Source organism: Mastigoproctus giganteus, chromosome 14 (genome assembly GCF_048544385.1).
Source record: "Mastigoproctus giganteus isolate SK-2022 chromosome 14, ASM4854438v1, whole genome shotgun sequence".
NCBI classification, from domain to species: Eukaryota; Metazoa; Arthropoda; class Arachnida; order Uropygi; family Thelyphonidae; genus Mastigoproctus; species Mastigoproctus giganteus.
The window spans coordinates 108607662-108626849 of NC_143588.1; positions in this window are offsets into that span (position 1 = coordinate 108607662).

Consider the following 19188-nt stretch of genomic DNA (forward strand, 5'->3'; position numbering starts at 1 on the left):
AGATCTAAAATGTCTTGATGCTGAAATTCCTGTTGCACTCACTTCTCAGGAGAATTGTTTCTGTTGAGAACAAACTAGTAAATGTCGTTTCAGATTGTCTGATCTTGAAAGAATCTTACCACAATTTAGACAAGGGGTATGTTTCTCTTTAGTGTGAACCAATATATGTTTTTTCAGGTTCCGAAATTCAGCAAATATTTTGTCACATATATCACAAGTGAAGAGTTTCTCCTGGGTATGAACTAATAAATGTCTTTTTAGATCTCCTGCTATTGTAAATGCACTGCCACATACTTTACAAATGAACGGCTTCTCCTCAGTGTGAATCAATAAATGTCTTCTTAGACCTCCTGATCTTGAAAATGTCTTTCCACATACTTCACAAGTAAAAGGTCTTATCTGAGAATGAACTAATGAATGTCTTTTCACTTTACATGCTTCTGAAAATGCCTTGCCACATATTTCACAAGCAAAAGGTTTCTCTTGGGTGTGAACTAACTCATGTCTTTTTAGATCGCCTGATGTTGAAAATGCCTTGCCACATATTTCACATGTGAATGGCCTCTCCTGAGTGTGAACTAATAGATGTCTTTTTAGACTATCAGATCTTGTGAATGCCTTCCCACATATATCACAAGTGAAAGGGTTATCCTGAGTGTGAACCACCAATGTGTGCGTTTTCAGTCTACTTGATGTAGAGAATGCTTTACCACATATTTCACAAGTGTAAGGTTTCTCCTGTGTGTGAACAAGCAAATGTGTTTTCAAGTTACTTGATGTTGAAATTGCCTTCCCACATATTTCACAAGTAAAGGGCTTTTCCTCAGTGTGAACCAGCAAATGGGTTTTCAGCTTACTTGATGTTGTAAATGCTTTCCCACATATTTCACAAGTGAAAGGTCTTGCCTGAGTATGACCCAAATATCTTTTGAGATGACTTGAATATACAAATATCTTACCACGTGTTCTATAATTTAGATCTCTTTGATTATGAAATTTTCTCTTTGTGATAGTACTATCCTTTGAAAATGACTTTCTGCAGTGCTTTCTTGCAGTATTTCCTGGCTGAATAGAAATCTGACCTTTAACACGTGGCATTACATTTTCTTGCGATTCTGCCAATTTGTGTTCTACTTGCAAAACATCTTTCTTGTCAGTTTCACTATCAGACATTTTCGGACTATTTTTATCTGTGGTGATATTACTAATTACTGTAGTTGAATAGTTTCTAATTAGATATACCCAATGTTTTTATTTTCTAGACTTGCTTTTCTCTTATTAATCTTCTTAGAAATGTATTCTCCTTGTTGAATCTGAAAAAAAAAATCAAAAGGAAATATAAAATGAACATGTGCTAGAAATAATGATAGTGATGTAAACAATGAGCTTTAATGAAAAATAAATGTAAAGTACATATGCCATATTCAACTTCATTTTGATTGTGATATTAATATTAGTGGCAAATAATTCGAGAAAGTAAGCTTATACAGAATCATCAAAAAAAACCTACCCCACCTTTCCATCCCCTCTATAATTTGTCTAATACTTCCTTAGTAGTTTAAACTTCAAAAACAACAAAAGTCTCTTGAATACAAGCAATTTTTGATGAAGCCAGCATAGGCACTGTTCAATCTACTTAACTATGCCATTAGAGGAAATACTCTAGGCCTCTTCTCACAACTCCTACCTAAAAGAAAAATGATCATGGATATAAAGGGCAAAAAGTATTCAATATCAACTGTTGGTAAGCCAGAGAGAGATGTACTCTCTAGCTTACTGCTTGCAACAATAATCCATCCATTTTCAGTAAACAATAATAACTGTCTTCTATGCTGATGACATAAAGCTCATCAGAGCTACACAGAACAGGGATGTCTCACAAATGGCATACTGGCAACAGCTAGAAGAATATAACCGGAAATTCTCATTAACAATTAATCCAAACAAATCTACCCACATGGACTTCTCGCAAAAAAATAAAATAAATAAAAAAATAACACAAATCTCACTACAACTAGATGAGAACATGATTAGAAATGCACCTGACCTTGAAGAATTTGATTTCACTTTTGACGAAAAACTGAGCTTTAATAAGCATGTCATCATCATCATCATCAGCCATTTTCAATTTGCTGCAGGATGAAGGCCTCTCGAGCAACTTTCCACTTCCTTCTATTTTGTGCAATGGCCATCCATTTACTACCCACAAACTCATGAATTTCATCTATCCATCTCCGCTGTTGTCTTCCAGGTTTTCTTCTAGCTCCTCTTGGGTACAGAAGCTATAAGCATGTCACCTCTCCACAAAAAACAGTGAGAAAGATGAAAGGCAAAACAACATATATTTCACAACAGAGACTTAAATACTATGAAAGAATGTGTACTGTGCATCCAGCTACATTATATAGATTGGAAATATGGACATTGTCAGCCACATATAACATCAAAATCTTCTCTGATGATTACTAGATGAAATGGATTGCCTACAAACACAGATTCCCTAAACGACAACAATTTATGGATAGCCTCAACTGCAAGCCACTCCATGATAAAATCAAACTAGACTAAGGATGATAATCTGGCAAACTTGTCATTGAAGGATTTGTAAACCAACAATTAGAGCAACAACAGCCCTAACACAGAAAAATTTCAGACTTGAGAAAATAAAAGAGATTCTTCATGCAGCATCATTCCAGATGCTGAAGCAAGCTGAGGAAGTGTAAGTATGGTATGATATACAAAGGACTGGAAATAGAGGAAAAATGTGGAAAGCCAAATAACCAGGGAAGCTGAGCATAAGAACTCTTGAGTTCAGCTAATTTAGATATGTAATTATAAACTTAATCAACTATAAAGCAAAATAATAATAATAACTAGTTAGAACACAAGGAAATCACATCATTATCCCAATGGTATGATTAAACTTCGGCTGCCATCTTTCAGACCATATCTTAAGTAGTTCACATCATTCTGAAGCAGCATAGCCTGGTTGTCATGTTTATTTACCATCCTACTTATCTATCTTTAAATCAACATACTTTGACAGCTGTTAGCTTCATCAACATCATAAAGGAAGATATTAGTGAACCTATTCATGTCACGCTTTGCCTTTTATCATGTATCACACCAGTACAAGCTCATGGGCTGCTGTGCATAAATATATATATAAAAAAAGTAAATTTCTGTGTATATTCACTAGAGCCATATATTTTCACTGTAACTATTAATAAGAGGACATGATTGGTTTTTTTTTAATTTTTTTATGAGCTCTATCTCATAATGTGTATACCCATTGTACTTGATTCCAGGATCACAAGCTAGAATTGCTATGCAGACTGAAAAATCTGAAATAACTCAATGGCAGGAATGGCTAATTGCAGCTGAGATTAAAGAGACCTTTCAAGAACTAATTAAACTTTGACAGGTTTATTTAAAACTAATTTGTAAATTATCCCTTATACAGACAAAGCAGATACTGGGAAAATACAGCATGTGTAATTTAGGCCAAGCATTTTAGGAAATGCACAAAAGGCCTGGTTGGAAGGAATATCCCCTACCCCAGCAAAATTACTCTAAAAACATGTTACTGCACTTCACTTAAATCTTTTATTATCTGTAAAATGAAATAATTTTCATTTGGTATTTTTAGCCTCTTGGGGTAAAAAAATGAATTCATTAAATGCAGTAATTCAAACTGAGTATAATGTTCTGTTAAAAAGTCAAAAAACTCAAAATATACCATGCTTAGCACAAAAAAAAAAAAAAAAAAAAAAAAAAAAAACTTAATTTTACTGTTTAAAAAAATAAATTTTCAAATTTCCTGAGAGAGAGGCATATGGGACAAACAATACAAGTTACGTTCTCATGTATTTTAAATCATCCTAAAATATAAAATATTTAATAAATTTTTTGAAGGTTCTCACCTTCCTTACACTAATTTTATAGTATATGTAAGTGGTTATCAGCATCTTAAGGTATATACATGTAGAATGCAGGTTCACAACTGTCATTACAGGGGTCAGCAACCTTTTTTGAGTGAAGAGCCATTTTTGATGTAATTAAATAAAAAAAAAAAAAAAAAAAAAAGAATGTGAAGAGCCACACCTCAGCTCAAGCTGGAATGAGGGGAGAGATTTTTAAGAAATGGAATAGAGTGGGAAGGTGGTTTTATTAAAAAAATATATAATTTTGAAATATTATTTATTAATACGAAAAAAACATAACAAACATCCAATTAAGTACAAATTAACTTCTTGAGTGAGTCTCTCAACATCAGTATGCCGTAATTTTCATCTTTAATCATAAGAGACTTGCATTGTTCTGACGGTTTCTTGATTTATTTTTAATATACAGTAGTTCATGTTTCGAAAATATTTGCTCATAGAAATACGTCACTTGTCGTACTTGTGGGCTAAAAGTTAAAGAGCCGCAGTTACATGTTCAAAAGCCACATGAGGCTCGCGATGTGCAAGTTGCCGACCCCTGGTCTATTATCTTTGTCAGCAACATGCTTTAATCTGCTTACTGGCTATGGATGCAAAGTAAGCATTGCAAATTCTTGGTATATCACTACATGAAACAAAGCTAAGTAGGAAGCATATTAAAGCTAGCAAATAAACCAGTCTATATGTAAACTGAAGAAAACACACACATACGTCTTCAAGTTCCAATTCTTCAGATGAGGACTTGATACTTGTGGAAATTTTTTTTTTAATGAATAGAAAAAGAACTAGTGCATATCATCATTTATTTAATTAATTAAAAAGGCACAAAGGACAATTATTTCAATACATTAGAATGAAACTTTTAATTATATTTTGGAAAAGACTGAACATTAACTAACAAAAACTTGGACTAACTGACATAAACAGCAAAACCTATGTGAAGAAAGAACATTCTGTTTCTGCAAGTCTACCATACTGCCCTTTCATCCCTCCAATCAGCACATAGTAACAAATATAATATCCAGTGCCTCAGCTGCTGACAGCCAACAAGCTTAAACTAAAATTCATTCTAGTAAGCTGGAAGCACAACCTGTGATAACAACTTCTGACATGCTTTTAACATGTATGCTCCCATTCACTTACATGACTCATACAGTGAATATAGGTAATTGTTCTGGAAGCAGGCAACCTTTCTATGTGTTGATGCCCTCAGGGTGCTTACATGTAGAACAAAGGTAGTCTAGTTTTTGGAAACCAGCACCTTCAAGCAGCATAAATGGATCATAAGAGGAGTACATGCACCAGGGGCAGGATTACCCTTGAATGTTGGCACCCAGGCATCAATTTTCAAGGGGCACCAATGTTCAAAATCTCAAACTTACATACGAAGAAAATTTTAAAGAGCGGCACCAAATTGCGATTGGCTGCCAGGCACCACATACCCTAGGAACACCCCTGACATGCATTGTAACAGCATGTCAGGACTGATCATTTATGGTTGTGGGAATCAGCCTGCTTACTGGAATGAATTTTAGTTTGGTTGTCAGTGGCTGAAGCATTGATTGTCGTGCTGTTGCTGTTGGCTGACTGGAGGAATGAACTACGGAAATAAAATGTTCTTGGTTGGTACATGGCTTTTCTCCAGTAGCTTTTGCTCTGCTGGTACACATTTTTATTAACTGATGATCAGCCTTGTTTTAAATATAATTAAGTTTTTCACAGATTTTCCTTTTACAAAGTTGGCAACTCCTGTATACATAGCACTGAATGCATGCATACAGGCTAGCACATGTGATAGCTTTGAGTTATGCAAGTTGCAGGAATTGACAACAGACATTGCTTAACTACTTTTTGTGTCCACAGCCCGTGAGCAAATTAACATGTGTTCCCGATGTGGGAGAGACTCTGATCAGCCTGCATTCTTCGTTAAGTACACTTATCCCATATTGTTCTAGTCTGCTAATTCTGCAGAAGTGTGTTCATGGCAAACACATGGTGCAACTAGTAAACATCCTTTTACTGCCCAACTTCAAACTCAGAGAACCAACTTTTCTTCTTCCTCGTTTATTCCTTCAACTTCAATTTGCTGGAACAATCTCCCTTCATGTATATTTCCTGATAACTACAATCTATAGAAATTCAAGTCTAATGTGAACAAGTATCTTCTTTCACCTTCAGCCCCATGCAGAGTAGTAAGTACTATAGGTTCTAATACCTCTTGTGCTTGGGGTCTTCATAAAAAAAACCTGTATATTGTACAGGTTGAAAAACCTGAAATAGCTCAATGGGTAAAACTTACTCCCTGTGCCTGAGATCCACTAAGTAAATATCCGACTGAAGAGGCCTTTAAGAATTCTTCAAATCACCAACAAGATTTGAACTCAGAGCTCTAGCCAATAGGCATGTGACAAAACTATTATACTATTGCAGAGAAGAGAGCATTAGCAAAGGATGCAAGAAAGTAAGCTTATATAGCATCAGCCAAAAAAAAAATCTAATTTCACCCATCCAAGCATTGTAAATAGTGGGCTATAAACAATAGAGTACTTGAACAAGTGTGCTGCACATGGTGCACTTGCCCCAAAAACAATAAATTTATGGGTAAAGCAATTCTTACAAAAATTCTGATAGAGGCATTTTATAACTGGAAAGGGTGACATACTTAATATTTTCCCCATGTATGCAAAAATACTTGGGGCGCTGCTCGAGAGTTTTCAGCGTATAAGGTATACGCCATACCAAAGCGTATACCTTATACATAGCTTCCGATATACTATTCACTCTAATATGACTTACAATATTGTAATAGACTAAGATTGGTGGGCATGAATTAAAGGATGAACTCCAGAACATGGAAACCAACGACTCACCACATTGCGAGCATGATCGAAGAATGAGGTGATTGTCTGGTCGAGTTTTATGATTAGTTGATTATTGGTACTGCATAATCTACATCATTTTGCGTTTCTGATTGTACGATTGGATGCATATTTGCTTCTGATTTTAGTGGGAAATGCAAAATTATCATTTGCTTTGTTTGCCATGCTGTTGTTTTGTCATCGTCATGCTGCTCTGCTGACCTTGGTTATTGTGCTCTGCTGCCCTCAGTTATTGTGCTTTGTTACCTTCACTTATTCTTTGTATTTTTTTTATATTTGTTATTCCATGTTCAATTCCAATGGAGTGAGTGACTGCAAGAATATTGAATGGTTTGCAAAGGGATGGATGTAAAGACTATGTCTTTCCTGAATGCAGTTCGTGAAGTTGTTCTTATTCGGTTTTAGGAGCATTAGCAACTAAGGCCATATTGCTCCGGGGATATGCAGTGTTCATTCCCTGACCTTTCCGCATGTTGTTGTTGTTATTTGGTTTTTAGGAGCATTAGCAACTAAGGCCATATTGCTCCGGGTACATGCAGTGGTCATTTCCTGACCTTTCCGCACCCTCCGTATTTGGTGGCCATGGGCTCGAACCCCGGTCTAATCAAGAAGCGTGTGCTACGCACTGCTGCTCCTGCCCACCCTACGGGGGCGCCGTTCGTTAAGTGTACCAGCTGGCATGCAAGGACTGATGTGGTGAGTTGTTTCTTGACAATTTGATTTCTTTCGCACTTATTGTATGAGTTGTTAGTATCGGGTTAGTGGGGGCAGCAGTCCCCACAAAAGCAGGGGTCTGGGAAGCAGCAGCTCCAGGTAAAAAAAACATAAAACAAGCATTTCTGTTGAAGTGCATGGGCAATTCTCATTTTTAATGCATGTAAAATCGTCTAGTAATGTATGGGCGAGAAGTATCAGTGGTTGTATGTGGTGTTAGTTGTTTTAAAAAAAATTACATTTCTATTCACCTATTTCCGTTTCCTTTTCTTCATTTCAGTTCCATAACATCCCCCAATAACGTTCAGTCGAGGATGAGAAGGGGAAAGCAGTGGCTGGGAGGTGCCTTACCGGCCTATCACTGCCTTCTTCCTCTCCGATGTACGGGATTGTACCCATGTTCTGGATTTAACGTGACATCAGCTACAGGCCGAAAAAGGCTATAAGCCTATTTTCTCTATGCACTTCAACAATGACAAAGTATAAACAGATGAAATGATTATACTTACCTAAACGTCACACAACATCATTAATTATAACGTATATGATAACTAAACATCAGTTCACTAAACACAAGATCACTAAGAAAATGTTCAGCTCCATTCGATTCCTTTCCGCCACAAGGAATGGGAGAGTGAAAATATCATTTACATATAATTCGGGGTATTCATAAGAAAAACCTCTATTATTAGAAAAGTCCATAATTTTTGGTCTGATATGAAATAACGGATATAGTTTTCGTGATTAGAAAAACTCAAAATGTTTGTTTTCCTCGAACTTCACACAAGACTTCATCGAAGGCGGCGCCACAGTAGGCTATGAAATAAAATGTTCAAGAGTAAGTGCGATGTGTTAGCATTAGTAGAGGCATTTGATGCAAGAAAGCAAGCTTATGCAGCATCAGCCAAAAAAAAAAAAAAAAAAGTAACATAAATAAATAAAAATAACCACTTCCACTTCACCCCTCTGTTCGTTCGAAATACCTGTCCAGCTGAGCCTTAAACTTATTTAGGCTATCAACTTCCACGACAAGGGATGGAAGTCTGTTCCACCCACCAACCACCCGCTGGCTAAAGGCAAATTTCCGCACATCTATCCTACATCTGTCTTTCCTCAATTTGAATTTATGCCCTCTCAGGTGATTTTTCTGAGCTAGAGGAAGAATCCCATCAGCATTGAGCATGCTCAAACTATTCAAGGCTTTGTACACCTCTATCAGATCACCCCGCTGGTACCTAGTTTCCAGACACTGTAATTTGCAAAACTTAAGCCTTTCTTCGTAAGAGAACCCCTTTGTCCCATTCACCAATCTAGTTGCCCTTCTCTGTACTCGTTCCAGCAGCTCTACATCCTTCCTGAAATGAGGCCTCCAGGCCTGTATACAGTACTCTAGGTGTGGCCTGACCATTGCCTTATACAAGGGAATAATCACCTCCTTATCCCTGCTAGAAAAATTCCTATATATCATTGACAATACACCATGAGCTACTCTTGCAGCTCGTCTGCACTGCTCAGAGAACTTCATATCTGCCTGCACCACCACCCCCAGGTCCCTTTCATTCTCTACCACTGTCAGTGTAGTACCACAGAGTTGATACGTTGCTCTGGGGTTGCTGTTTCCCATATGTAGTACTTTACATTTGTCAATGTTAAACTTCATTTGCCACCTCGAAGCCCATCTGCTCAACCTTTCCAAATCCTGTTGCAGCAGCATAGTGTCAGTAGTGTCCTTGACAACCCTGCCAACCTTCGTATCGTCTGCAAACTTGGACATTAAGCCTGATATACCATCATCAATATCATTTATAAATACAGAAAACAATAAAGGCCCCAATACTGAACCCTGAGGGACTCCACTAATAACATTAGTCCACGATGAGCAGTGTCCATTGATTACCACTCTCTGTCTTCTCCCCCTCAACCACCCCTTTATCCATAGCAGCAACTTGCCTCCAATGCCACACTGCTCCAATTTGTGCAGCAGTCTTCCATGTGCAACAGTATCAAAAGCCTTTCTAAGATCCAAGTATATAATATCAAAGTTATTCCCTGCATCCAGTTCTTTTGTGACTGCATCATAGTATCCAATCAAATTGGTCAGGCAAGACTTCCCCTTAACAAAACCATGCTGTGTCCTAGCTATAACTGAAGTCTTGTCTAGATGATCCTGCAGTGCTTCTTTCACCAATTAATTTTCCGGGAACAGAAGTTAAACTCACAGGTCTATAATTACTTGTGTCAGCCTTTGATCCCCCTTTGTGAATTGGGGTCACATTTGCACATATCCAGTCAATGGGTACCTCCCCTGAGTCCAAGGAAGCTCTCATAATTATGGCTAAGGGTTTGCTTACCTCCTTTGCTGCCTCCTTTAATATAACTGGGTAGATCCCATCCACCCCAGGTGCCTTTCTTGTGTTTATCTTCAACAATTTCTCCTCCACTTTGCTCTCAGTTATTACAAGATTCTCTAGCTTACTGCTAGAGTTGAATACACCTCTGGCATTCCCCTCGCTGAATAACTCCTCATGTGTGAATGTCGATGCAAAATATTCATTTAGTTTGTTAGCTACCCGAGCAGGGTCATCAACAGTTGACCCATCGATCTCAAGTGGACCAATCTGATTCATCCCCTTCCTTCTAGAGTTTACATAAGTAAAGAACTCTTTGCTGTTTTTCTTCGCATCCCTTGCCAAGGATCTCTCGTAATCTGCCTTCGCCTGCCTAACCTCCTTTGTAACTTGGTTACAGATCAACTTGTATCTATCATAGGCGTCCGTGTCACGTGTTAATTTGTATGTATCCCATGCATTTTTCTTCTCTGCCATATGCCTTATTAGTTCATCTGACAACCATTTAGGCCTAAACCTTGAACAATATTTCTTAGTTGGTATGTAAAGCCTAGTAGCTTCCACAATAAGTTCTTTGAATGCTTCCCATTTTGAATTTGCTGTTGGCAATATCATCAGTTGATCCCACTGTATAGAATTTAAATACTGTCTCAGTCCATTGTAGTCGCCTTTACGAAAGCAATACCCCTTTCCTTTACCCCTAATGGTAGTTACCTCTTTGAGTAACTCCCACTTCAGCACACTGTGATCACTGCCACCAAGTGGTTCATTTATCTGCAGATTCTTAATGCATGAAGAATCACTACTGATAATCAAATCAAGAGTATTACTCCCTCTAGTTGCCTCCCGAACATGCTGATGTAGAAAACAATCATCCAATAAATCCACAAAAGCCTTGCTACTGTGTGAGTGACCAGCCCCCAAATTCCAGTCAATATCTGGGAAATTAAAATCCCCCATTATAAGACTCTCTGATTTACTGGCCCACTCTATTTCTCCGAACAGTTTCTTATTATACTCATCAGAGTCATTAGGCCTATAGCACACTCCTACTCTCAATTTTGATCTCCCAATGCTTATGTCACACCAAACTGACTCGACACTGCACTGTCCAGCGATGTCGACTGGCTTCACTTCCTTGGATTTTATGTGTTTTTTAACTAATAGCATAACCCCTCCTCCCTTCCTATCCTGTCTATCCTTTCTGTAGACATTGTACTCCCCAAATTCCAGTTCTGCATTTCTTATATCTGTGTGACACCACGTCTCTGAAATCCCCACAATATCTGCCTTTGATGTTTTGAGCAATACCTCAAATTCATCAAATTTATTTACTAAACTCCTAGCATTGGTGTACACACAAGTATACATGCACCTGTTCTTTTTCTTAGCTACCCTAACACAACCCATGTGTTTACTTGTACCCCAATGATTCCCAGCAGTCTCTGAAATATCCTGCATCTTATTTTCCAGGCTGCGGCTCATTCCAATAGAAGCAGTGCAAGAATCACTTTCACCTCTGCCAGTGGCTACTGTTAATCTATTAGTCCTTGTATCCCCCCAATCTAGCAGTTTTCCGACCCACCTAACATTGCCTCGATAGCATCAGCAAACATTCTTGCACCCTTTCTATTTAAGTGTATCCCATCCCTGTAGAAGCAGTCTCTCCTGTTAACAAGTACAGACCAGGCTGAAAAAAATTCTACCCCTTGAGCCCTGCACAATCTTTCCAGGGCCGAATTGATTGACAGGGCTCTCATCATATACTCCCTCCTATCGTGTCTGGGCAGAATTGCAGACACTTTCAATTTCAACCCTAATTCACGGCTTTTTTTCATCAGTGACCTGTACTTGTCAAGTAATTCCGCCGGTCTCCTACTCTTAATGTCATTAGTGCCAACGTGTACAACTATATCACCTTTTGTGCCCTTAAAAGATGATATCCGCTCTACAACGTCATCAACTTTTGCCCCTGGCAGACATACCCTGGTCCTATTCCACCTATCCTTTTTACAAAGCATGTTTCCCGTTTCCCTGACAATAGAGTCACCAACAACTACTAGTTCATTTGGGACCAGCGCATTCTGCCTTGGGGGTTGCCGCTGTGTTCCGCGATGACCAAGTGCAAGCTCTGGCATTGGTGTGGGCAGCTGAGAGCTTGATGGGCCCCTCACTTGTAATCCTTCGAGGGCATCCACCCTATCCTTCAAGAGCTCTCATATAGGCCCATAACAACGCTGAGTTGTCGCCTTATCTCCTTACACTCCTTGCATCGCACACACACAAAGACATCCCCCATGGCAGTATCATGTCCCATACTTGACTGCTCCGCAAACATCAAGCAAATAGTGCATCTTACAAGGCTGTGATTCAGAGGACAACTGCCCCCCTCAGTTCTCCAAAAAAAACGGGCTCGTCCGGGATTTGAACCCGGGACCTCTCGCACCCAAAGCGAGAATCATACCCCTAGACCAACGAGCCACACTTGACCAACGAGCCACACTTAACACGTGTTCTGTGGCTTGCTCCTACTTATCCATCGTTTCAGGTTCAAAGTAAATTATCATCGGATGTTTAGGATGAATACACCAAGTGTTTCAACCTTTTAATGTTGAAACTTTGTTGGTAGTTATTACCAACTGACAGGACAGCAGGCGAATTGTTTGCAATCAAAATCTGCAATTGAAGTTACATCAGAAAAGAGAAGTACAAATTATGTACTTTTATGTTGGGAAAAGTATGTAACCTATTTCTGATGCAATCTACCTTGATTTTTTCGAAAATTATGTACTTCCATAACTGGAGGAACAGAAAAGTAAGATATGTTACTACTCTGTGACTGGAGGAATATCAGCCGATTTTTTTCCCCGATTTAATTAGATACACCTACCTAGTAGCGGGTTGAGCCTCCTTTAGCCTTCAAAACAGCCTGAATTCGTCTAGGCATGGATTGAACAAGATGCTGAAAACGTTGTGCAGGAATAGAGTACCATGCAGACATGCAGAGTGTGTCACGCAGTTCCTTGAGATTTGACGGAGGCGTAGGCCTGCAGCGAGCAGCCCTTTCCAGCGCATCCCAAAGATGTTCAATTGGATTGAGATCCGCAGACCAAGCGGGCCACTGCAACAAAGAAAAGTCATTGTCATGTTCCTGGAACCATTCCATTGTGATTCGTGCTTTGTGCACCGGCGCATTGTCCTGCTGGAAGTAACCATCTGACTGAAGATAAACTGTCAACATGAACGGATGCACTTGGTCAGCAACGATGTGGGATTCAGACGTGAATCTATGGGTATAAATGGACCCAACGTGTGCCAAAAAAAAACATTCCCCACACCATAACACTGACCCCACCACCTTGCACAGTAGTCTTCAGACATGACGGGTCCATGGATTCATGTTGTTTTCGCCAAATTCTGAGTCTTCCATCAACGTGATGCACCAGGAACTTCGACTCGTCAGACCGAACAACTGTTTTCCAATCCTCGATAGTCCAGTGCTGGTGTTGCTGTGCCCACAGGAGGCGTGCTCTCTTGTTTTTCATATCACCGTCTTTAATGGACATAACAAAGGTACGCGATGTGGCCGTTGGCTGTTGTAGCCTATTCACGACAAAGTGCGACTAGTGGTCCGTTGCGATATTTTGTTCTGCGCACCAAGGTTGTATTCTGAAATGATGTGCGACATTGTGGCCCGTCTGTTTGCTTGCACCGTTCTAGCCATCCTCCTCCCTCTGATCTCTTTCATCAACAAGCGATTTTCTTCCACAGAAGTGCCGTTGAGAGGATGTTTCTGTTCGTTGCATTATTCTCGATACACCCTTGAAACTGTGGTGCGTGAAAAGTTCAAGAGAACTGCAGTTTCAGAGATGCTTTGTCCAGCATGTCTTGCACCTACTACCATGCCACGTTCGAAGTCCATTAGATCACTTCTTTTCCCCATTCTTGCTACGGTTTGCACGCTTAACTGATACTAGAAAGGTTGTTATGCTGCATTTATATCCACAACCGTGGTTATATGACTTGCAACGTCGTGGGACAAACCATTTGTGTGCACAACAGGGGTGTACCTAATAAAGTGGCAGCACAGTGTATATTCTCTGTTCTATATATATTCTGTGACACTGAAATTGCAGCTCCAGAAAGAATGATCGAAAAGCATGCAATTCAGTAAGTGGGTGAGTTCCGCCGAAATTAAATTAATTATTAAAATGTGAACCAATCGGGCGGCAGCTTCAGCTGATATAAAAACGAACGTCGTAATCACGGAGTTCAAAGAAATCGTGTGTAACCAAGTTAACAGGCTTCTATCTCGCAGGAACCGATTTCTGAGTGCAAGGTAATTTGAGAGAACGCCAAGACGTCACGACACCAATATCAGCGACTTCGACAAAGGATGGATTATTGACTTTGAAGAAACTGGATGGTCGCTACTATCACGTGTGACCCGTGACAATACCACGCTATACAGATGTAGGCAAAAGTGGCTGCGGTAAGGTACGACTGCCAGTCAAATTAGGGTCCCCTGTAAATGATTACAGGGGACCCTAATCATTATTATTCGAACCCGGGCCCCTTTTCCACCCGGTGTGGGAAGGACGGTGATGATACCACTGTGCTACCGCACAGACAGTCATTGTTGAGCGCCACACTACACGCCCTGCTGGTGTGGAGCGATCAGTTTTGATAATCGGTCGGGTCGTTGCTAGCATTTTTCAACGGCAATCTGATTCTCGTCGAGATTTTGTTAGCCCGTCACTCTACCTTTCTTGCTGGGGTGCCTGACATTTTTTAGCAGGACAATGCCTTAACACATACCGCAGAAGTTTCCTCTGAGCAGGGCCGTGGCGAGCCATTTTAGTACCTGAGACAAGAATGAAAAAGTGCGCCCTACTGTTAATGATGGCAACTGTTTAATCTTTCTTTTGGCGCCCATTTCAGCTTTTCACGTGAGGCAAGAACCTCGTTCGCCTCACCCTCGGCACGGCTGTGCCTCTGAGTGTCTTCCTGGTGTCTATGCCTGAGTGTCTATGCCTGGGAACCACCCCGACACAGTATACACACACACACACACACACACACACACATTTCAGCTTTTCACGTGAGGCAAGAACCTCGTTCGCCTCACCCTCGGCACGGCTGTGCCTCTGAGTGTCTTCCTGGTGTCGACATATTGTCTTGCCAAGCCAAGTCCCTGTACTTCTCTGCCATCAGGTATATATAATAATAAATAAATAAATTTTCTGTTAATACTCCGGGACGAACGGTCAGAGGGAGATACCGCAGGAGGCTACTCGACCGGACACGGATCTTTTCGTGACAAACTATTTTCAAAAGGATTAGAGCCTGATCCGTGGTGTTCTTGTGGTGATGCAGAAACTTGGACGCACGTGTTGTTTGTTTGTCCTTTTTATGGATCAGAGCGTCGTCGAATTTTCGACGAGGTTTCTCCCTTTACTGAGGATAACGTGGAGATCCTTTTACAAGATGCATCTAGCTTCCGGGCTCTGCAGAGATTTGCTGCCGCTGTGTTTGCCAGAAGAACAATCATAAGGAACTTTTCAGATCTAGAGTTGGCAGCATATGTGAATCATGCATGATTGCATCTGGGTTCGGGTGCTTCAGTCTGGGAAGCTATTTGTCCGGTCTGTGGCTCCTGAACATGTACCACTACGGTGGTTTTTTTTTTTTTTTTTTTTCTTGGTTCTCGGGTTTGGGCGGCCTGAGACCAGGGATGTTGGCACCCAACAGTATTGCACTTCCTCTGTTGGGTGCAGGTTAGTGCCTTGCACTTCAGTATACAATAGTAGAGACAGGTCCGGCTCCACGTGCCCAGGGTCGGGCATCAGCCTACAGCTGAAGATATCAGCTGTTTCCTGATGGCAGAGTGACCTGACATAAACAACATACTAAGTTCATAAACATTTCTTTAATACAAGTTTAACCTTTCCTATACAAAATTTGACTATTTTTCTTTAGATATAATTAGTGTAATTTATATCTAAAAATGCTCTTGTTTTGAATATTCAATTTCTTAGCTATGTTTCAGGCCCACTTTACAGTTATCTGTTTTATTTAAAGAATTAGGTGGAGATGGGCATATGCCTGGGAACCACCCCGACACAGTACACACACACACACACACACACACACACACACACACACACACACACACACACACACACACACACACACACACACACACACACACACACACACACACACATTTCAGCTTTTCACGTGAGGCAAGAACCTCGTTCGCCTCACCCTCGGCACGGCTGTGCCTCTGAGTGTCTTCCTGGTGTCGACATATTGTCTTGCCAAGCCAAGTCCCTGTACTTTTCTGCCATCAGGTATATATAATAATAAATAAATAAATTTTCTGTTAATAGTCCGGGACGAACGGTCAGAGGAGATACCGCAGGAGGCTACTCGACACCTATACAACTCAATGCCGAGACGCTTAGCTCAATGCATCCTCAACCATGGTGGATTTACGTTATAATAAATAAATAAATTTTCTGTTAATACTCCGGGACGAACGGTCAGAGGAGATACCGCAGGAGGCTACTCGACACCTATACAACTCAATGCCGAGACGCTTAGCTCAATGCATCCTCAACCATGGTGGATTTACGTTATTTTATGATGAGAGCCTTGTTGATCAATTCGGCCCTGGAGGGATTGTGCAAGGCTCAAGGGGTAGAATTTTTTTCAGCCTGGTCTGTACTTGTTAACAGGAAAGACTGCTTCTACAGGGATGGGACACACAAATAGAAAGGGTGTAAGAATATTTGCTGATACTATCGAGGCAGTGTTAGGTGGGTCGGAAAACTGCTAGCTTGGGGGGTATACAAGGACTAATAGATTAACAGTAGCCACTGGCAGAGGTGGAAGTGATTCTTGCACTGCTTCTATTCAAATGAGCAGAAGTCTGAAAAACAAGATGCAGGATATTTCAGAGACTGCTGGTAGTCATTGCGGTACAAGTAAACACATGGGTTGTGTTAGGGTAGCTAAGAATAGAAACAGGTGCATGTATACCTGTGTGTACACCAATGCTAGGAGTTTGGTAAATAAATTTGATGAATTTGAGGTATTGCTCAAAACATCAAAGGCAGATATTGTTGGGATATCAGAGACGTGGCGTCACACAGATATAAGTAATGCGGAACTGGAATTTGGGGAATACAATGTGTATAGAAAGGATAGACAGGACAGGAGGGGAGGAGGGGTTATGCTATTAATTAAGAAACACATAAAGTCCAAGGAAGTGAAGCCAGTCGACATCGATGGACAGGGCAGCGTCGAGTCAGTTTGGTGTGACATAAGCATAGGGAAATCAAAATTGAGAGTAGGAGTGTGCTATAGGCCTAATGACTCTGATGAGTATAATAAGATATTGTACAGGGAAATAGAGTGGGCCAGTAAATCAGAGAGTCTTATAATGGGGGACTTTAATTTCCCAGATATTGACTGGAATTTGTGGGTTGGTCACTCGCACACTAGCAAGGCTTTTGTGGATTTATTGGATGATTGTTTTCTACATCAGCGTGTTCGTGAGGCAACAAGAGGGAGCAATACTCTTGATCTGATTATCAGTAGTGATTCTTCATGCATTAAGAATCTGCAGATAAATGAACCACTAGGTGGCAGTGATCACAGTGTGTAGAAGTGGGATTTACTCAAGGAGGTAACTACCATCAGAGGTAAAGGGAAGGGTTTTTGTTTTCGTAAAGGCGACTATGATGGTCTGAGACAGTATTTAAATTCTATACAGTGGGACCAACTGATGATGTTACCAACAGCAAACTCAAAATGGGAAGCATTCAAGGAACTAATCTTGGAGGCTACCAGGCTTTACATACCAACTAAGAAATATTGTTCAAGGTTTAGGCCTAAATGGTTGTCAGATGAACTAATGAGACATGTGGCAGAGAAGAAAAATGCATGGGATACATACAAATTAATGGGTGACATGGAAGCCTATGATAGATATAAGTTGGTCTGTAACCAAGTCACAAAGGAGATTAGGCAGGCAAAGGCAGACTATGAAAAATCCTTGGCAAAGGATGCAAAGAAAAACAGAAAAGAGTTCTTTACATACTTGAACTCGAAAAGGAAAGGGATGAATCAGATTGGTCCACTGGATATTGATGGTTCAACAGTTGAGGATCCTGATCAGGTGGCTAACAATCTAAACGAGTATTTTGCATCTACATTCACGCATGAGGAGTTATTCAGGAAGGAGAATGATGTAGGTAAAGTAAACATTGGCAGTGAGCTGGATGATTTTGTAATAACTGAGAGGAAAGTGGAGGAGAGATTGTTGAGGATAAACATAAAAAAGGCACCTGGGGTGGATGGGATCTATCCAGTTATATTAAAGGAGGCAGCAAAGGAAGTATGCAAACCCCTAGCCATAATTATGAGAGCTTCTTTGGACTCAGGGGAGGTACCCATAGACTGGAGATGTGCAAATGTAACCCCAATTCACAAAGGAGGATCAAAGGCTGACACAAGTAATTATAGACCTGTTAGTTTAACTTCTGTTCAAGGCAAATTAATGGAGGCACTGGTTAAAGAAGCACTGCAGGATCATCTAGACAAGAATTCAGTTATAGCTCAGACGCAGCATGGTTTTGTTAAGGGCAGGTCTTGCCTGACCAATTTGATTGGATACTATGATGTAGTCACAAAAGAACTGGATGCAGGGAATAACTTTGATATTATATATTTGGATCTTAGAAAGGCTTTTGATACTGTTGCACATGGAAGACTGCTGCACAAATTGGAGCAGTGTGGCATTGGAGGCAAATTGCTGCTATGGATAAGGGGATGGTTGAGTGGCAGAAGACAGAGAGTGGTAATCAATGGACACTGCTCAACGTGGACTAATGTTATTAGTGGAGTTCCTCAAGGTTCAGTGTTGGGTCCGTTGTTGTTTTCGGTGTTTATGAATGATATTGATGATGGGATATCAAGTTTAATGTCCAAGTTTGCAGATGATACAAAGGTTGGCAGGGTCGTTAAGGACAATACTGACGCTATGCTGCTCCAACAGGATCTGGAAAGGTTGAACAGATGGGCTGAGAGGTTGCAAATGAGGTTTAACATCGACAAATGTAAAGTGCTGCATATGGGAAACAGTAACCCCAGAGCAACGTATCAACTCTGCGGTACTACACTGACAGTGGTGGAGAATGAAAAGGACCTGGGGGTAATTGTGCAGGCAGATATGAAGTTCTCTGAGCAGTGCAGACGAGCTGCAAGAGTAGCTCATGGTGTCTTGTCAATGATATA